Source organism: Gorilla gorilla, chromosome 12 (genome assembly GCF_029281585.2).
Source record: "Gorilla gorilla gorilla isolate KB3781 chromosome 12, NHGRI_mGorGor1-v2.1_pri, whole genome shotgun sequence".
NCBI lineage: Eukaryota > Metazoa > Chordata > Mammalia > Primates > Hominidae > Gorilla > Gorilla gorilla.
In genome coordinates, this window is record NC_073236.2 from 64496398 (window position 1) to 64513856 (window position 17459).

Here is a 17459-nt window from a genome sequence, read left to right on the forward strand (position 1 = left end):
ACAACCCAGGGAGTCAGGAACTAATGAAGAGACTAAGGTATGAAAATACATGGGGCATTTTTCCCTACTAGTGTGACAATCTGCCTATCTGGAGTGACTACCATGTAAAAAAAATAAATGTCCCTTAGAAGAAGAGTCTCTTCTGGCAGAGAGAACCTGGAAAGAGAATATACTTGATCAGGTAATTACTCATTCAGCCAAATACATTGGCAAACTAATCCTAAGGTAATACAGAGAAATAAACAGACAAGAGTATCTATGAAGTTCTTGACAAAAGATTAATAAGGGGGCGTAGCAGGTTGGGCACAGTCCAATGTCAAGAGTGCAGGTTAAGGATCTGACAGCCACAAAATGGCTTTGTGATCTTAAGTTCCTTAAGCCTCAGCCCTAAAATGGGGAAAATAGTAACCTTGCATGTATGGGGTGAGGGTTGTATGAGATAATGTATGATCTTGTATACAGTACACCCTTATCAAATGGAAACTATTTTTTAATCTGCCAAATATTAGAGCATCATTGAAAGTTACAATGGACATCACAGTATACTTCTGGCATATAGATGAAGAGACAGATAATAGGACATAGATGAAAACCCATGAATAAGAAATAGTACTAATATATGAAACTGACCTGAACTAAGTAGTGTGTAAACAGAATGCCACTGTATTTTTCACCATCCTCTGGTAAAATGACTCTCTTTAATCTTCCTTCTGTGGCACTGGATGGAACCTCAGGCAAATTCCAGAACTTTTCCATTAGTTCAAAATTCTAAAACTTCAATACCATGTACCCAAACTTCAGTCTTTTACACAAACTAAAACTTCCCCCCTTTCTAAGCTCTGCTGTGAATCATGTTTTGAGATCAGCAATAGGGAAAGGGACTGTGGTACTTCCTTCATTATTTCTCCCTACCTTGATCTTCTACCCGTCTTCCCCACGGACTCTGCCTTTGGCTTCTCCAGGGTTGCATATTCCCAACTGTAGACTTCCAACTGCAGCTCCCTGTTATGGACAATATCTCCTCAGTGGCCACCAATGACTCCTCTGTCAAGCCCGGGCTTCCAGCGGCTCTTGCTCCAGGATAACCCAGAGTCCTCACCTGTCTGTCCCACAGGAAACACACACGCTTATCCACTGGAAGTCAGGCTCACTCTCTGTGCTGTCAGAACAGACCTCTTTGTAATCTTTGAAAAGCTTTCATCTCCCCTGTGGGTGGGGGATGTCCCAACACTCTGACTTCCTCTGGACCTCTTGGTCCTTAGCTCATTCTTACATAGCCTGGAGGTGATAGGAGGTATCAAGGCAGATTAGTTTCGAGTCATTCTCTCTGCAAGTCCTGCAGAGATAGTCAAGTGACTTGCTTTTGAATGAGGGGATACTTAATACCTATTTTCCCCGGGTTTGAGATCTTAATTAAAAGTCCAAAAAAGAAAACATCCTTTTTACATCCTTTAACATCCTTTAACATGTGTACTTAGTACATGTGTTTTTTACATCCTTTAACGTGTATACTTAGTAATGAATGTTTAGGCACAAATAACATGATGTAGTAACATATTGATAGATTATCTGTTGTTAGTCACTGTACAAAGAGCAACATAGCATATATATATATATATGCATATATATGCAGTGTTACACATGCACTGTACAAAAATATACATAATATATGTATATATATGCATATATATATGCAATATTATTCAGCCACAAAAAGAAATGAAGTTCTGATACGTGCTAAAATACAGTTGAACCTTGAAGACATCAGGCTGAGGGAAAAATGCCAGTCACAAAAAGACAAATACTGTATAATTCTACTTCTATGAAGTACCTAAAGTAGTGAAATCTAAAGGGACAAAAAGTTAAATGGTGGTTGCCAGGGTGGGGCCAAAGGATAATGGGGAGTTATTGTTCAATGGGTATAGAGTTTCCGTTGCGGATAGTGAAAAGATCTGGAGATGGATGGTGGTCATTGTTGCACAACAATGTGAATGTACTTAATGTCACTGAAACGTACACTTTAAAATGGCTAAAATGATAAATTTTCTGTTATGTATATTTTATGACAATTTTAAACACCAAAAAGTAGATGGAGAAATGGCCAGAAAATGGACAACTTTGTGTGAGTGCCTGAGGACAAAGATAGCCTAAAGCAGCAGGCTGCTTGTCTCACCAAACTCTAGAAAGACTCAGGCCCAATTATTAGGGTGAAGCCTAGGACTGAGAGCAGAAGAAATCAACTAAAGTCAAGATCTTTGTGCCCACCCCACTGACAGGCTTTCCCATATTCTGGGTTTTCCTGATGACTCTTCCAGATGGAGTGACAACCCCACAGGTTTGCCTAGGACTAGGGGGCTTTCTGAGACACAGGACTTCCAGTGCTAAACTGGAAGCAATTGCTCGTGCTAAGTTTTACATACACCTCTGTCCTCTGTATTTCTTTTAAGTTGAGAGTGGGAAATGAAGGCTGATCAGATTCAGATTTATTTTTGTGGCAAAGCTACTTCTTAGACGGTGTTGGGTTCGCTTATTAGAAGGTACATGGTGTTTCACTGAGTCTTTTTTGAATGGTGTTAGCAGCCACGGAAGCTCAATACCTAGATTCATTTATTTTGCAAAACTGCTGTATTGTAACTCTATTATTTTGTCTTTATTTATTAGGTAAAATACTTTTACAGAGAAACATTCCCATAAATTATTTGATCCCTTCTTTTTATTTACTGCTTTTAAAAATAATGAGTTTGTTCCCCAGTGTTCTCTAATGTTGACCAATTAGATTTCTTTGATATGCTTATGAGCTCATGATTTTAAAAATATCTAATGTGTCTCAATTCATTGCATTTATTTTCCTTTTTACGCTCAGTTGTCCCATCTTTGGCTATAAAAGGGCCTTTTAAAGTGGGCTCCTGAGTCCTTTTGACATGATGCCATTAGTCATTCATAGTTTTTCTTGCTGTCTGTAGGACAATTTGTTCTGGGCCGGGAATCAGCCATTTCTTTAAATAACTCTGGCTGCTTTCAATGGGAAATGGTATTATAAGGCTACCATTTGGCTGCTAGGGAAACTTATTGCTACTAGGTCGGTCATTATTTCTAGACTTTTTCAGTAGACAAGGCTAAGATTTATTTTTTTTAAAAGAAGATAAAATACATGACAAATTTAAAATGATGCTTCAATTTAAATTCAGACTAGAGCTTTTATTTAATCTCCTCTATCGTGCCCTTTCTCCCATGATGAAAATTCTGATTTCAACAACACTGAGGATGATAGAATTTGAATTTCATATAATTACTCATTTGTTTTATGTAGGAATACATACTCTACAACTTAGAATAACAGTATCAATTTCTACAAAAAATATGATTACTGAAAACTATTTAAATATATTTTGGAATAGTTTTTGTCTTTGGAGTATAACCCACTACAGTTTTATAGTCATAGTATTGCATTTTAAAATTACTTGGAATAGTTTCCTAATTAGTTTTTTAATACTTTATTCTTAAGTATGAATGGACAGCTTAGGATCACCAGTTATTGCTCTATAGCCTTCAAAATAAAATAAAAAATCTACCAAAAAGACTGACATCAAAAAGGATAGCCATATTTTTTAAAAGCAATAGAAGAGTTGAGTTTGAAGATACAATTGAGAAAATATTTCAGAAAGTGAGCAAAACCAAAAACAAAAAGATTAGGAGAGAAAAGTTAGAGGATCAACCCAGAAGACTCAATTAGTAGGAACTCCAGAGAGATGAGAGAGAATAAAAACCATATTTCTAGGTTGAAAGATCTTGTCAAAATGCCCAGAAGAATGAATGAATGAATGAATGAAAAAAACTAATCAAGATATATGATAGTAAAATGTTGTTACTTCAGAGATAAGGAGAAGCTAAAAATTCAGAGGAGGCTGGGTGTGGTCGGTCACGCCTGTAATCCCAGCACTTTGGGAGGCCGAGGCAGGTGGATCACCTAAGGTCGGGAGTTCGAGACCAGCCTGACCAACATGGAGAAATCCCATCTCTACTAAAAATACAAAATTAGCTGGGGGTGGTGGCGCATGCCTGTAATCCCAGCTACTTTGGAGACTGAGGCAGGAGAATCGCTTGAACCTGAGAGGCAGAGGTTGGAGTGAGCCAACATTGTGCCATTGCACTCCAGCCTGGGCAACAAAAGAGAAACTCCGCCTCAAAATAAATAAATAAATAAATAACCTCAGAGGAAAAATAGGTGCATAATTAGAATCTGCAATCAGAATCATGTCGGACTATTCAAGAGTCACACTGGAAGCTACAAGACTATGGAACAATGCCTTCCAAATCCGGAGGAAAATGTATTCCCAGCTATGATTCTATACTATTCAAATTACAAACAGGTATAAGAGTAGAGTAAGAATAGCATTAGCCCTGACTCAACTGTTCATCCATCATATACTCTTTCTTAGAATGGTATGGAAGATATATTTTAGCAAAATAAAGGATAAATGAAGAGTAAGTAAGACAGGAATCCAGCAAACAGCAAATCCAACACAGGGAAGAGGAAAAGGAAGGTTCCAAATCAATCAACCAAATTAGAGCAGTAGAATCAAGGGCTCAAAGAAGGAGGTACCAGGGGAAAACATATTTAACTGTAGATTATCAGATGTATTTAAGCACTTGGATAATAATATTGACAGATATTTGTCATATCTGTTAAACAGATTTACTTGAGGATTTGGAACATAGTTTCATAAATAAATTTAAAATGAGGCAAGTATTAACTCTAGAAAAAAAAGTAAATGTTGTACTACAAAGCAGCCATAACTATGGCATACTTTTTGGCTCAGCAGCAAATATATGTGTATCATAGTGTAAATACTGACTTTCCTTGAATAAACTTTTACCTTAGGAATAACTTTAGATTTATAGAACAGTTGTCAATATAGTACAGAGACTATATACCTGTATATAGTCTCTGTATACCTGTATACCCTTCACCCAGATTCCCTGCATTTTAATATCTTCCATAACCATGTGACATTTGTCAATACAGTACTATGTGACACTAGATAGCATTTTAATTTTACCAGTTTTTCTATTCCAGGATCCAATGCATGAGTCCACATTGCATTTAGAAACACTGACTTGTAATTTAACCAAAAATTGCACTTTAACCACTTTAGGGGCATTAAGAAGAAAATGAGGAGGCTGTCTAAAAGAGGCAAAAATCTTCATCTTCATAATAGGATACCATGGCAGATCTCATCTAAAACCCAAACTCAAAAAATGGTCAAAAAACGTTTAGAAGAAACAGCTAAAAAATTGAAAGTAGTTGCTTCTGACACCTGAGAATAGGTCCTGAGGAGGGCTTGAGAGAAAGGGACTGCTGTTATTTTGCCACAAATCTTTTAGCACCCTGTGGCTTTTAACTATATGCAGGTATTATTTTTATAAAAGTAAAAGTAAATTCAAATATATAATAAGCAAAATAAAACTAATATTCTTGCTGATTAGAAAACACATTCCAATAGATCAAAAGGCAAAGGTTATGAACAAACCATTTTCATGAGAAAATAACATACTTCTTAATAAAATATTTGTCTGAAAACAAATTCAATCTCTCTAATAATCTAACAAAGGCAAACTTTAAAATAGCAGGTTAACATTTTGCCAATGAAGTTATAAAAGTATAATAAAATAATAACATTCAATATTGACTTTTTCATGATAAGGCAAGCACTCACATAGAGATATTGAAATTGGAGATGTGTACTATGGTAGTAGTTTTTTAAAACACTGGATAAAAATGTGTACCAAGAATCTAAAAACTTTTCATGCTCCTTGACTTAGTTAAAATTACTTTTTAATTCTTACTTTTGTGAATATGTGTTAAGGAAATAACCCAAAATATAGACAAATCTTTATTTGTTTAAAAAAAAAACTTTATCATTAAAAAGCAATATTTAAGAAGTACATCTACTAACATTAGAAAATGCTAATATTACGATATTAAGATTTAGAAAAAGGATACAAGTTTGTGTATACAGAGTGATATCAACTATATGAAAGAAATATTGTAGATAAAACATTCAAGGAAATTCATCAATATTGAAGTTAATGGTTATTATCACAAAGTGGTGAGATTGTGGGTGATTTTGATTTTATCCTCATTTATACATACTGAACTGTCTATATTGTTTTATGATAAGAATGTATTGCACTTACTACCCAGAAAAACCTTAAGTGTTAAAGAATGTGAGGTGGGTACAACTGACACAAGGCATGAATTGCCATTTTGGAAATGTGTCTTTGACTCTATCTTTGCTCTGGTGTCCCTGTCCTCATCCTGTTCCCTTCCTAGCACTCTGTCTCTAGCCTCTCGTGCATTGATTTCAAATGTTTCTTTAATTTTTTAAATTCGCCAAACAGTTATTCAATACCTACTTGGTCTAATCCTTACAGGGTGTCATGTACTAGGCAACTTGATGCAAAGCAGAAGCAAGCATGATCTCCTCAATCAAGCAGCTTTGAGTCTCATGGGAGATACAGATACAAAATAATTACAGCACAAGGTAATAAATACTATTAAGCTGAACCACATGAAATTGCCAGTTTCGAAGGTCAGAAAGAGTCAACCACTGGCAATTTCTTATAGTTATAAATGCTGTGAATGGAGAGAGGTCAGTCAAGTGGCTTTATACCTTCCAGTGGTATTATCTTTGTAGTAGGGAGTTTCTAGTAGCAGAATATCAAGCACTGGATAGTCGCTAGGTGACATGGAATGACAAGATGCTAGTGAGAAAATCCTTTGATTTTCCTGAGCTGTTATTTGTGACGGACAAACGACTGAATTAGGTTGCTGAAAATTATAGTGAGCTTTCTTAGAGCCAGTTGAGAGTTGTCTGCAGGGAGATAATGGAAACCAGGAGAGTGGGTGTGCTTGGAAAGGGAGATGCCAAGAAAAAGAAGTGAATGCATTATGTAGTGGGTGAAGAGAGCCAGATAGAGGAAGCCAGAAAGAGAAACGAAACAGTACAGGTTCTGCAGAATCAAAGGAGAAAAGAACTCCAAGGATGCAGCATGCAGGAGTATTACAGAATGGATAGAGATGGGGACAATTAACAAAGGCTATTGGATCTGTCCATAGGAGAGCATCGGTAACCTGAGACGGGCATGTTTTCTAAGGTGGTCAGAGCAGAAACCTGATTGTGAAGGGTAGGAGTAAGGCAGTGTGCACAGTGGTTTTAACAGCCATGGGCCCTGGGGCCAGATGGCCCAGGTTTACTTTCTGGTTCCACAGCTAAGAAGCTATTTACCATCTCCATGCTTCCCTATCCTCATGTACAAAATTAGTAAAGTGACAATAGTCCCTTCTGTGACAGATGGCTCTAATGGATGCAGTTCTTCACGATTCCTCATATCCACATCCTTTGTCATGTAACCATGCAGTACTCTCCCACTCTGACTCTGGGCTTAGCCTGTTGACTTTTTTTGACCAATAGAATGAGGTAAAAGTGACACCAAGCCAGTTTTGGCCATGAGAGGGCTTCTGTGCTTCTTTTTGCTTGCTTTCTTGCCCCTCTGCCATCACCTAGAAATATACTCAGACGAGCCTGCTGAAAGAAGAGAGGCAAATTAGGGTAAAGCTGAGTCTCTCTAATAGTCCCACCTGGGGCCAGCCTTGATCAGCTGACACCCAGTATATGAGAGAGCCAGTCACAATCAGCAGAGCCACCCAGCTGACTCCAGATACATGAGCAATAAATGTCTATTACTGAATGCACTGAGACTTTGTTGTTGCCTGTCAGGCAGCAATACTGTGAAAACAGATAACCAAAATACAGGTTTGTTGCAGGATTAAGTGAGACAGCATATATAGACTACCTTGCACAGTGCCTAACGTAGAGTAACTGCTTAAACATGTGTAACTCATTATATCATTTTCAGATATGATTGTTTTCCTGGGGCCACCCAGGGACAGCTGAAATGCAAAGGTAGCCTATGTAAGCTAATCATTTGATGTTTCTCCAAACTGACATTTTATCTATCTTTCTCATTGTTTATTTAGTCAGGGAGGAAGAAAACTGGATTCCTCTGAATAATTTTTGGAGCCAAAACTGATTTACTTAGTAAGCCATTTTTACTAGCTGAAAAAGAGCTGATGTTCTAGAAAATAGAATGGCAAATTATCTGCCACATTTCTGAATTACACTTCTTTAGTGTTCTATTGTGGTTTCCAAAAAAGAAAACTTCTGGGGCAGTACATTAAAGAGTGTAAAACTCAGGAAATAAACAAGCCTCTCTTTTCCAGTAAATGACACTATACTATGCATTATTCAGTTTTGGAATTTCAGCTGAATGAGACTTCTGACTCTTAGCTGACTGACTACATGTTGAATCATAAAAATACTTGACAGAAGTAGGATGCACTCACCAGGAAGTTTTCCTTCTTCTTCTCCTTATTATTATTCCCCCATGAAATCAAGGTCTGGCTCTGTAGAACCAACTTTTTTTTTTTTTTTCAGTTTATTGCACTGGAGGTTTAGTATTCCTTAGATAAAGCAAAGCTCATGAACACCTTTACAACTAGCCCACAGCTTGCTTGGCTTTTGGGCTGTGAAGAAGCTGCATAATCAAATGAACCTTTTTAAAATGCATCTGCAGATGCTGGCATAAAGAATCAGGTGGGACAATTTGGCATCTGATGTAAGCATCTTGCTTTATAGTTGTAAAAGATTACCTGGTCTAGAATAAAAAGTGTAAAAAATATGCTCTGTCAAACCAAAGGTTTAGAACTCTCTAAATCCAGCCCCAGGTTTTTGTCCCTGCCTTTCTTTCCATTATTTATTGAAGCAAAGCACAACGGGCTATTAACTATTCCCTGAGAAATAAATGTTAACCACAAGCAGCACACCATAGTTCAGGAGTTTATGCCCCAAACAGGTTCATCTGATTATCCAACAGGCTTCCCTCCCTTTCAACTGTCCTCACAATGCTGACAGCCTATTGGCAAGGAGACTTCTGAATCTTAGCTGACTATTGACTGCATGCTGAGTCACAAAAATACTTGACAGAAATAGAATGCACTCACCAGGAGGTTTTCCTCCTCCTCCTTCTAACTCTCCTCCTCTTCTTCCTCCTACTCCACCTTCTCGCATGAAATCAAGGTCTGGCTCTGCAAAATCAATGTATATTTTTTCAGTTTACTGCAATGGAGATTTAGTATTCCTTAGGTTAAATAAGAGTCCTGGATACTTTTACAATTAACCCACTTCTTGTTTGGCTTTGGGGCCAAGAAAATCATTTGTACTTGTCCAAGTGTAATGAGTAACATCTCATCAGTAAGTCTCTCATCCTATTTTACTGGGTTCAAATTCCAGCTCCACCATGTACTAGCTGTGTGACCTTGGGAAAATTGCTTAACCTGTCTATGTGTCTGCTTTCTCATCAATAAAATGAAGATAATGCATAATACTTTATTGTTTTGAGAAAATTCAAATCAGTAATTCATGTAACATAGTAGTCCAGTTTCTGCTAATAGTGCCCATTTTTTACTCAACAAATATTTATTGAACATATTATGTACCAGACACTGTTGTAGGAATTTAACAAATCAAGAATGACATAGGTCTTACATTCTAGCAAGGAAGGGAGACAGACAAGCAACGATAAATCAGCTGAATGGGTAAATTTCAGAGTATGTTCCACAGTGATAAGTGATATGAAAAAAAAGGAAAAGTAACACAGGGTGAGAGGGATGGGAGAGGTGAGTGAAGTGTGGGAAAAGTTGCAGTACTGAATAGAAGAGAAAAATCTTATTAAGGTGGAATTGGAGCAAAAACTCAAAGGAGGTGAGGGAGTGAGCTGAGCAGGTAACCAGTGGAAGAGCATTTCAAGCTTGAGCCAAGCCCAAGTGTGAGGGGCCAGAGGATTAGGAGCCAGGAAAGAGCGGCAGAAGATGAAGTCAAAGTGATAATAGGTTTCAATCATTTGGGGCCCTGAAAAACCACTCTAAGAGCTTTAGTTTTCACTCTGAGTGACATGTAGAAAGACTGCAGGACTTTGGGCAAAGGAGAGGCATGATCTGACTTAGATTTTAAGGGACTCAGTCTGGCTCTCTGTTGAAAATAGTTCATAGGGGAGAAAAGCAAAATCAAGGAGACCTGTTGCTACTGTTGTACCTTAGGTGATGGATGATAGAAGCTCAGGGATGATAGAAGCTCAGGTTGGAATTTGGGGGTGGGAGTAGGGAGAAGAAAAGGAGGATAGCCTTGGAGTTGGTGAGAAGGGGTCAAATTTGAGATGTGCTTTAAAGGCAAACCTAATTAAATGCTCTGAGAAATTGGATATGGAATGCAAAAGAAAGAGTCAAGGCATTAAGCCTGAGCAACTGAAAAGGTAGAGTTGCCATCTACTAGAACAAGGAAGGTTATGGTTACGGACAGGAAAGAGCAATAGTTCAGTCTTGTTACTTAAGAAACCTTAGCTACTTTTGTTATTATCACATTCTGCCTCATACTGTTATAAATGCATGTACCTGTCTTATCTCCATCCCCAGATGGCAAACTACTTGAGACTGGAAACCATATCATGTTCTTTTAAATGGACCGTAGTTCTATCACAGTTTAGTTGATATGACTGTACTCCATATTTGCCACACATTCTAGCTACACTCCTGGTACTTGCCAAGTAAACAAAACAACTATTGTTCATCCTTCAAAATCTTATCTAAAGGAAAAAGGAGAAATGGGAAAATCAATGGAAGGAAAAACTGAGGGTGACATCAGCAAGATGGCAGAACAGAAAATTCCCCCATATCACTCCCCCCACAAAAATACAACTGGAAACTGTTCAAAGACAAACATACCACCCTGAATTCATCCAAACTTGGGGGAGAAGTGGAGGAGCCCCCTGGGCCCACAGAACTGAGAGAAGCTGCAGCAAATAGGAGAAATGGTCATTTCAGACTGCGCCACCCCTACCCCAAGTCAGCATAATGCCACCGACAGAATTTCCCCAGACCCAGTTTCTGAGGTGAGAGTAGGGAGCTGCAGGTAGACTTTCAATCGCCCCACTAATCTGGGAATCTTCACAGGAAGGCTACTCCATTCTGATACCACAGGAAACACTGGGGGAGCTAGGAAAGAACCAAACTACTTGGGACAAATTGAGGACAAAGAATGGGGCACTGACTGCAGCAGCTGGCATGCAGATCTTGGTAATTACTCTGCACATCCATCAGTGGACACACCACACTGAAGAGGCTGGCCATCACCATAGTACTTCAGGAGACAGAATCCATGGGAAGGCCCAGCTGCCTGGCCAGATTTTCTACAAAGCTCAGGTGTCTGCAAGGAGCCTTCCTTTGACCTGAAAAAACTAAAAGATCGGGATTAAGTTCCAGTATGTGCTTAAGTCTTCCCCAGAGTGGGAAACAATGGCAGGGCAGTGATTTAGTTATAGGGCAGTATTTAAGTTTTGGTGCCCACTGTAAGTTTTCCCCAGATTGAGAAACAACAGCAGGGCAATGAGTTAGTTTCAATGCAGCATTTTAGTTCTGGTGCTCACTATACATTATCCCCAGAATAAGAAGCAACAACAAACCAACATTTAAATTCTGATGCTAAGTAGTAAAGCTCTAGCATCACCAAAGAACATCTACAAAAACCAGAAGAGGTGGCCGCTTCCTCAAATATGCAGGCATCAATGTAAAGATACAAGGATTGTAAAAGCTCAGGGAAATATAACAACACACACAAAAAAGCCCCACAAAGCACTAGCAATGGATCCAAAAGAATTACAGATCTATGAAATGTCTGATGGAGAATTCAGAATAATCCTCTTAAAGATGTTCTGAAAAACAAAAAAAAATATGCATGGAAAACCAATTGAAACACTGAACTGAAAAACTCATTAGAAAGTTTCAACAGCAGACTTGATCAAACAGAGAAAAGTATTTGAAAACTTGAAGTCAGAATATATCAAATTACCCAATCAGAGAAACAAAAAGAAAAAAAATTAAAAAGTGAAGAAGGCCTATGAGAATTATCTCTGCATAATAGGAATTCCTGAAGGAGATGAGAGAAAAAATGGCATATTAGAAAGCATATCTAAAGAAATAATGGCTGAGAATTTCCTAAACCTGGAGAAAGACAACAGCATCCGGGTATAGGAAGCTTAGATATCACTGATAAAATTCAATTCAATGAAGTAGTTCCTGAAGGCACATCATAATCAAATTAGCAAAAATCAAAGACGAAATAATACTCAAAGCTGCAAGAGAAAACAAACATATCACATTCAACAGAGCCCAAATACAGCTTTCAGTAATAGTAGAAGTAATAGTAGAGGACTTCAACACCCCACTTTCAACAACGAACAGATCATCCAGAAAGAGAATCAACAAAGACACATTGAAGTTAAACTCTACACTCTAGACCCAACTGGACCTAACAGAAATTTACATACACTGCATCCAACATCTACAGAATACACATTTTTCTCAACAGCACATGGAACATTCTCCAGGATACATCATACGGCAAGTCACAAAACAATCTTCGCAAATTTTTAAAAATTGAAATGATATCAAGTATCTTTTCTGACCATAATGAAATAAAATCAGAAATCACAAACAGAAAGGATATTGGGAACTGTACAAATTCATGAAAACTAAACAACATGCTTCTGAACAGAGAATGGATCAATGAAGAAATTTAAAAGAAAATATGAAATTCCTGAGACAAATAAAAATGGAAATACAACATACCAAAGCCTGTGGGATAGAGGAAAATCAGTTCTAAATGGAATCCGTATCGCAATAAATGCCTGCCTCAAAAAAGTAGAAAGACTTTAAGTAAACACCCTAATGATGTACCTCAAGAAACTAGAAAAGTAAGAACAAACCAAACCTCAAATTAGCACAGGAAAAGAAATAATAAAGATCAGAGCATAAATAAACAAAATTGTGACTAAAGAAAAACCATATAAAAGATCAACAAAACAAAAATTTGGGTTTTTTTTAATAAAGTTGATAAATTTTTATTTAGACTGAGAAAAAAGCCACAAATAAAAGCAGAGACAAAAAAGAAGACTTTATAACTGATACCACAGACACACAAAGCATAATTAGAGACTATTATAACAACTATACACCAACAAATTGAAAAATATAAAAGAAATGGATAAATGCCTGGACACACACAACTTACCAACATTGAACCATGAAGAAATAGAATACCTTAACAGACCACATAGCAAGTAATAAGATTGAAGCAGTAATAAAAAGTCTCCCATCAGAGAAAAGCTTAAGACCTTATGACTTCACTGCTGAATTCTACCGAATGTTTAAAGAACTAATGCCAATTTTACTCAAAGTCTGTTAAAAATTGAAGAGGATGGAATACTTTCATATTCATTCTATAAGGCCAGCATTACCCTGATATCAAAACCAGAGAAGGACATAGTAAAAAACAAAACTACAGGCCAATATGACTGATGAACATAGATGTAAAATCATCAACAAAATACTACCGAACCTAACTCAACAACATACTGAAACAATTATTAATCATGATCAGATGGGATTTATCCCAAGGATGAAAGGATAGTTCAACATATGCAGATCAATAAATGTGATACATCACATTAACAGAATCAAGAACAAAAACCACATGATAATTTCAATAGATGCTGAAAAAGCCTTTGATAAAATCCAATATCCCTTCATGATAAAAACTCTCAACAAACTGGGAATAGAAGGAGCATACCACCAACACAAAATATATGACAAAACCCACAGCTAACATTATACTCAATGGGGTAAAAAATGAAAGTGTTTTCTCTAAGATGTGAAACAGGACAACAATGTCCACTTTTACCACTTTTATTCAACATAGTACTGGAAGTCCTAGCCAGGGCAGTTAGGCTAAGTAAGGAATAAAAGGCATCCAAATTGGAAAGAAAGAAGTCAAATTATCTTTGTTGGAAGACAGCATGATCCTATATTTAGAAAAGCCTAAGGAGGCCTGATGCAGTGGCCCACACCTGTAATCCCAGCACTTTGGAAGACGGAGGCAGGCAGATCAGTTGAGGCTAGAAGTCCGAGACTAGCCTGGCCGACATGGAGAAATCCTATCTCTACTAAAAATACAAAACAAAAACAAAACAAAAAAAAAAAAACAAAAAAAAACCATAGGCAGGCATGGTGGCACATGCCTGTAGTTGCAGCTACTGGGGAGGCTGAGGCAGGAGAATTTCTTGAACCCAGGAGGCGAAGTTTGCAGTGAGCTGAGATTGCACCACTGCTCTCCAGACTGAGTGACAGAGTGAGATTCTGGTTCAAAACTAAAAAATAAAATAAATTAAGAGCGTAAGGACCCCACCAAAAAAAAATTATTAGAACCAATAAATGAATTCAATAATGTTTCAGTTTACAAAATCACCATGCAAAACTCAGTAGCATTTCTATAAACCAACAAGCAAACAACCAGAATGAAAATAAAGAAAACAACCCCATTTACAATAGCTACAAGAAAAAACCTAGGAATAAATTTAACCAAAGAAATTAAAGAATCCTACAATGAAACCTATATAACACTGATGACAATTGAAAAAGACACAAATTAAAAGATATCTCATGCTTAAGCACAGGAGGAATTAATTTTGTCAGATGCCCATACTACCCAATGCATTACCTATCAAAATACTAATGACGTTCTTCACAGAAATAGAAAAGAAATTCTAAATTCATGTGGAACCACAAAAGAACCCAAATAACCAAAAAGAACAAAGATAAAGGCATCACGATACCTGACTTCAAAACATACTGCTAAGCTATATTAACCAGAACATCAAGGTATTGGTATAAAAACAGACACAAAGACCAATGGAATAGAATAGAAAACACATAAATAAATCTGCACATTTACAGCCAATTTATTTTCAACAAAGTCACCAAGAACATATACTGGGGAAAATTCAGTCTGTTCAATAAATGATGCTTGGAAAACTGGATATCCATATGCAGAAGAATGAAATTAGACCCCTATCTCTCACCATATTCAAAAATCAAATCAAAATGGATTAAAGACTCAAATTTAAGACTCAAAGCTATGAAACTACTGGAAAAAAACATTGGCACAATACTTCAGGACATGGTCTGGGCAAATATTTCAGGTGTAAGACCTCAAAAACATAGGCAACCAAAGCAAAAATAGACAAATGAGATTACAGCAAGCTAAAAAGCTTATGCATAGCAAAGGAAACAATAAACAGAGTAAAGAAACAACACACAAGATGGAAGAAAATATTTGAAAACTATCCATGTGACAAGGGATTAATAACCGGAATACACAAGAAACTCAAATAACTCAATGCCAAAACCAAAATAATCTCATTAAAAATGGGCTAAAGATCTGAATAGACATTTCTCAAAAGAAGACATACAAATGGCCAAGAAGTATATGTAAAAATGCTTACCATCACTAATTATCAGGGAAATGCAAATGAAAATCACAATAAGATATTAACTCACCCCAGTTAAAATGGCTATTATCAAAAAGACAAAAAATAACAGATGGTGGTGAGGATGTAGATAAAGGGGAATGCTAGTACACTGTTTCTGGAAATGTAAATTAGTACAGCCACTATGAAAAGCAGCATGGAGGCTGTGATGGTTAATATGAGTGTCAACTTGATTGGATTGAAGGATGCAAAGTATTGCTCCTGGCTGTGCCTGTGAGGGTGTTGCCAAAGGAGATTAATATTTAAGTCAGTGGACTGGGAAAGGCAGATCCACCCTCAATCTGGGTGGGCACAATGTAATCAGCTATCAGTGCATCCAGAATAAAAGCAGGCAGAAGCAAGTGGAAAGACTAGACTGACTAAATATTCCATCCTACATCTTTCTCCCATGCTGGATGCTTCCTGCCCTCAAACATTGGAATCCAAGTTCTTCAATTTTGGGACTCTTGGACCTTTGACCACAGACTGAAGGCTGCACTGTTGGCTTCCCTACTTTTGAGGTTTTGGGACTCGGATGGGCTTCCTTGCTCCTCGCTTGCAGATGGCCTACTGTGGGGCCATACCTTGTGATCATGTGAGTCAACACTCCTTAATAAACTCCCCTGTATATATACAGCTATCCTATTAGTTCTATTCCTCTAGAGAACCCTGACTAATACAGAGGCTCTTGAACAAACTAAAAATAGATCTGTCATATGATCCAATAATCCCACTATTGGGAATATATCCAAAAGAAAGAAAATCAGTACATTGAAGAGACATTTGCATTTCCATGTCTATTGCAGTGCTATTCACAATACCAAAGATATGGAATCAATCTAAGTGACTACCAATAGATGAATGGATAAAGAAAAGTGATATACATACACACACACACACACAAAATGGAATATTATTCAGCCATAAAAAATAATGAAATTCTGTCATTTGCAGCAACATGAATGAAATTAGACGACATTATGTTAAGTGAAATAAGCCAATCTCAGAAAGGCAAATATTGCATGTTTTATGTTCTTACTCATACGGGGGAGCTAAAAAAGTTGATCTCATGGATGCAGAGAGTAGAATGATGGTTACCAGAGGCTAGGAAGAGTAGAGGGAAGCAAGGAATGATGACAGTTTGGTTCATGGGTACAAAATAGAGGGAATAAGTTCTAGTGTTTGAAAGCACTAGGGTGACTATAGTTAAAAATAATTTACTGTATATTTTACAATAGAAGAGAAGATGTAAAATGTTTCAAGTACAAAGAAATGACAAATGCTTTAGGTGATTACCATTAATTATTCTGATTTAATCATATTCTATGCAGGTATTAATTATCACATGTACTCCATAAATATGTACAATTATTAAGCATCAATTTAAAAAGAAAAAAATGGATGGATGGCCTGAATGGTATAGAGGACATTCCTTCACAGATACATAAACTTTATCCCTATGTTAAAAAGGGCATCTATACATGCTAGATCCCTGATTTGTAGCATACATTTCTAAAATACTTCTATTAACAGTGTTTTGAAGTGATGCCTTTGGCCAATATGGAGAAATCTTATAAGAAACAGCCATTTAAAACTCAGTGCTGTGTTTCCTATATGGATGTAGCTGAAGGTCTATTTCAGTACATGGTAGTCTTTCTTTAGTTAGACACATTTTCCACCTAACTCTATTTTCCCTCCCTAATACAGCTCAATATATGATTTTTTTTAAATGTAACTCAAGATTGTTGTCTGTATCATGAGTTTTTTCTGTAAAGAATCAGAGAGTATTTTAGGCTCTGCAGGACAGTACATTCTGTCACATCTAATCAGCCCTGCCATTGTAATGAAAAAGTAACCACAGAAAGTACACAAGCAAATAGGCCTGGCTGTGTTCCAACAAAACTTTATTTGTGGGAGCAGAGCAAGACGGCTGAGTAGAAGGCTTTACCGAATTTCCTCCCTGAAGGAACACGGAATTTAAT

The 17459-nt window shown here is 37.1% G+C and overlaps 1 long non-coding RNA gene across 1 annotated transcript in view; it reads right to left on the bottom strand.

The window, feature by feature from the left end:
• Positions 1-5881: 5881 nt before the first annotated feature.
• LOC134756781 (uncharacterized) overlaps positions 5882-17459 on the bottom strand; it is a 37863-nt gene continuing 26285 nt past the window's right edge. The window contains exons 2-3 of the long non-coding RNA XR_010129938.1: positions 9065-9148; positions 5882-7589 (exon numbers count right to left, since the gene is read on the bottom strand). This is a non-coding gene — a long non-coding RNA (uncharacterized lncRNA). The remainder of the gene's footprint in view (positions 7590-9064; positions 9149-17459) is intronic.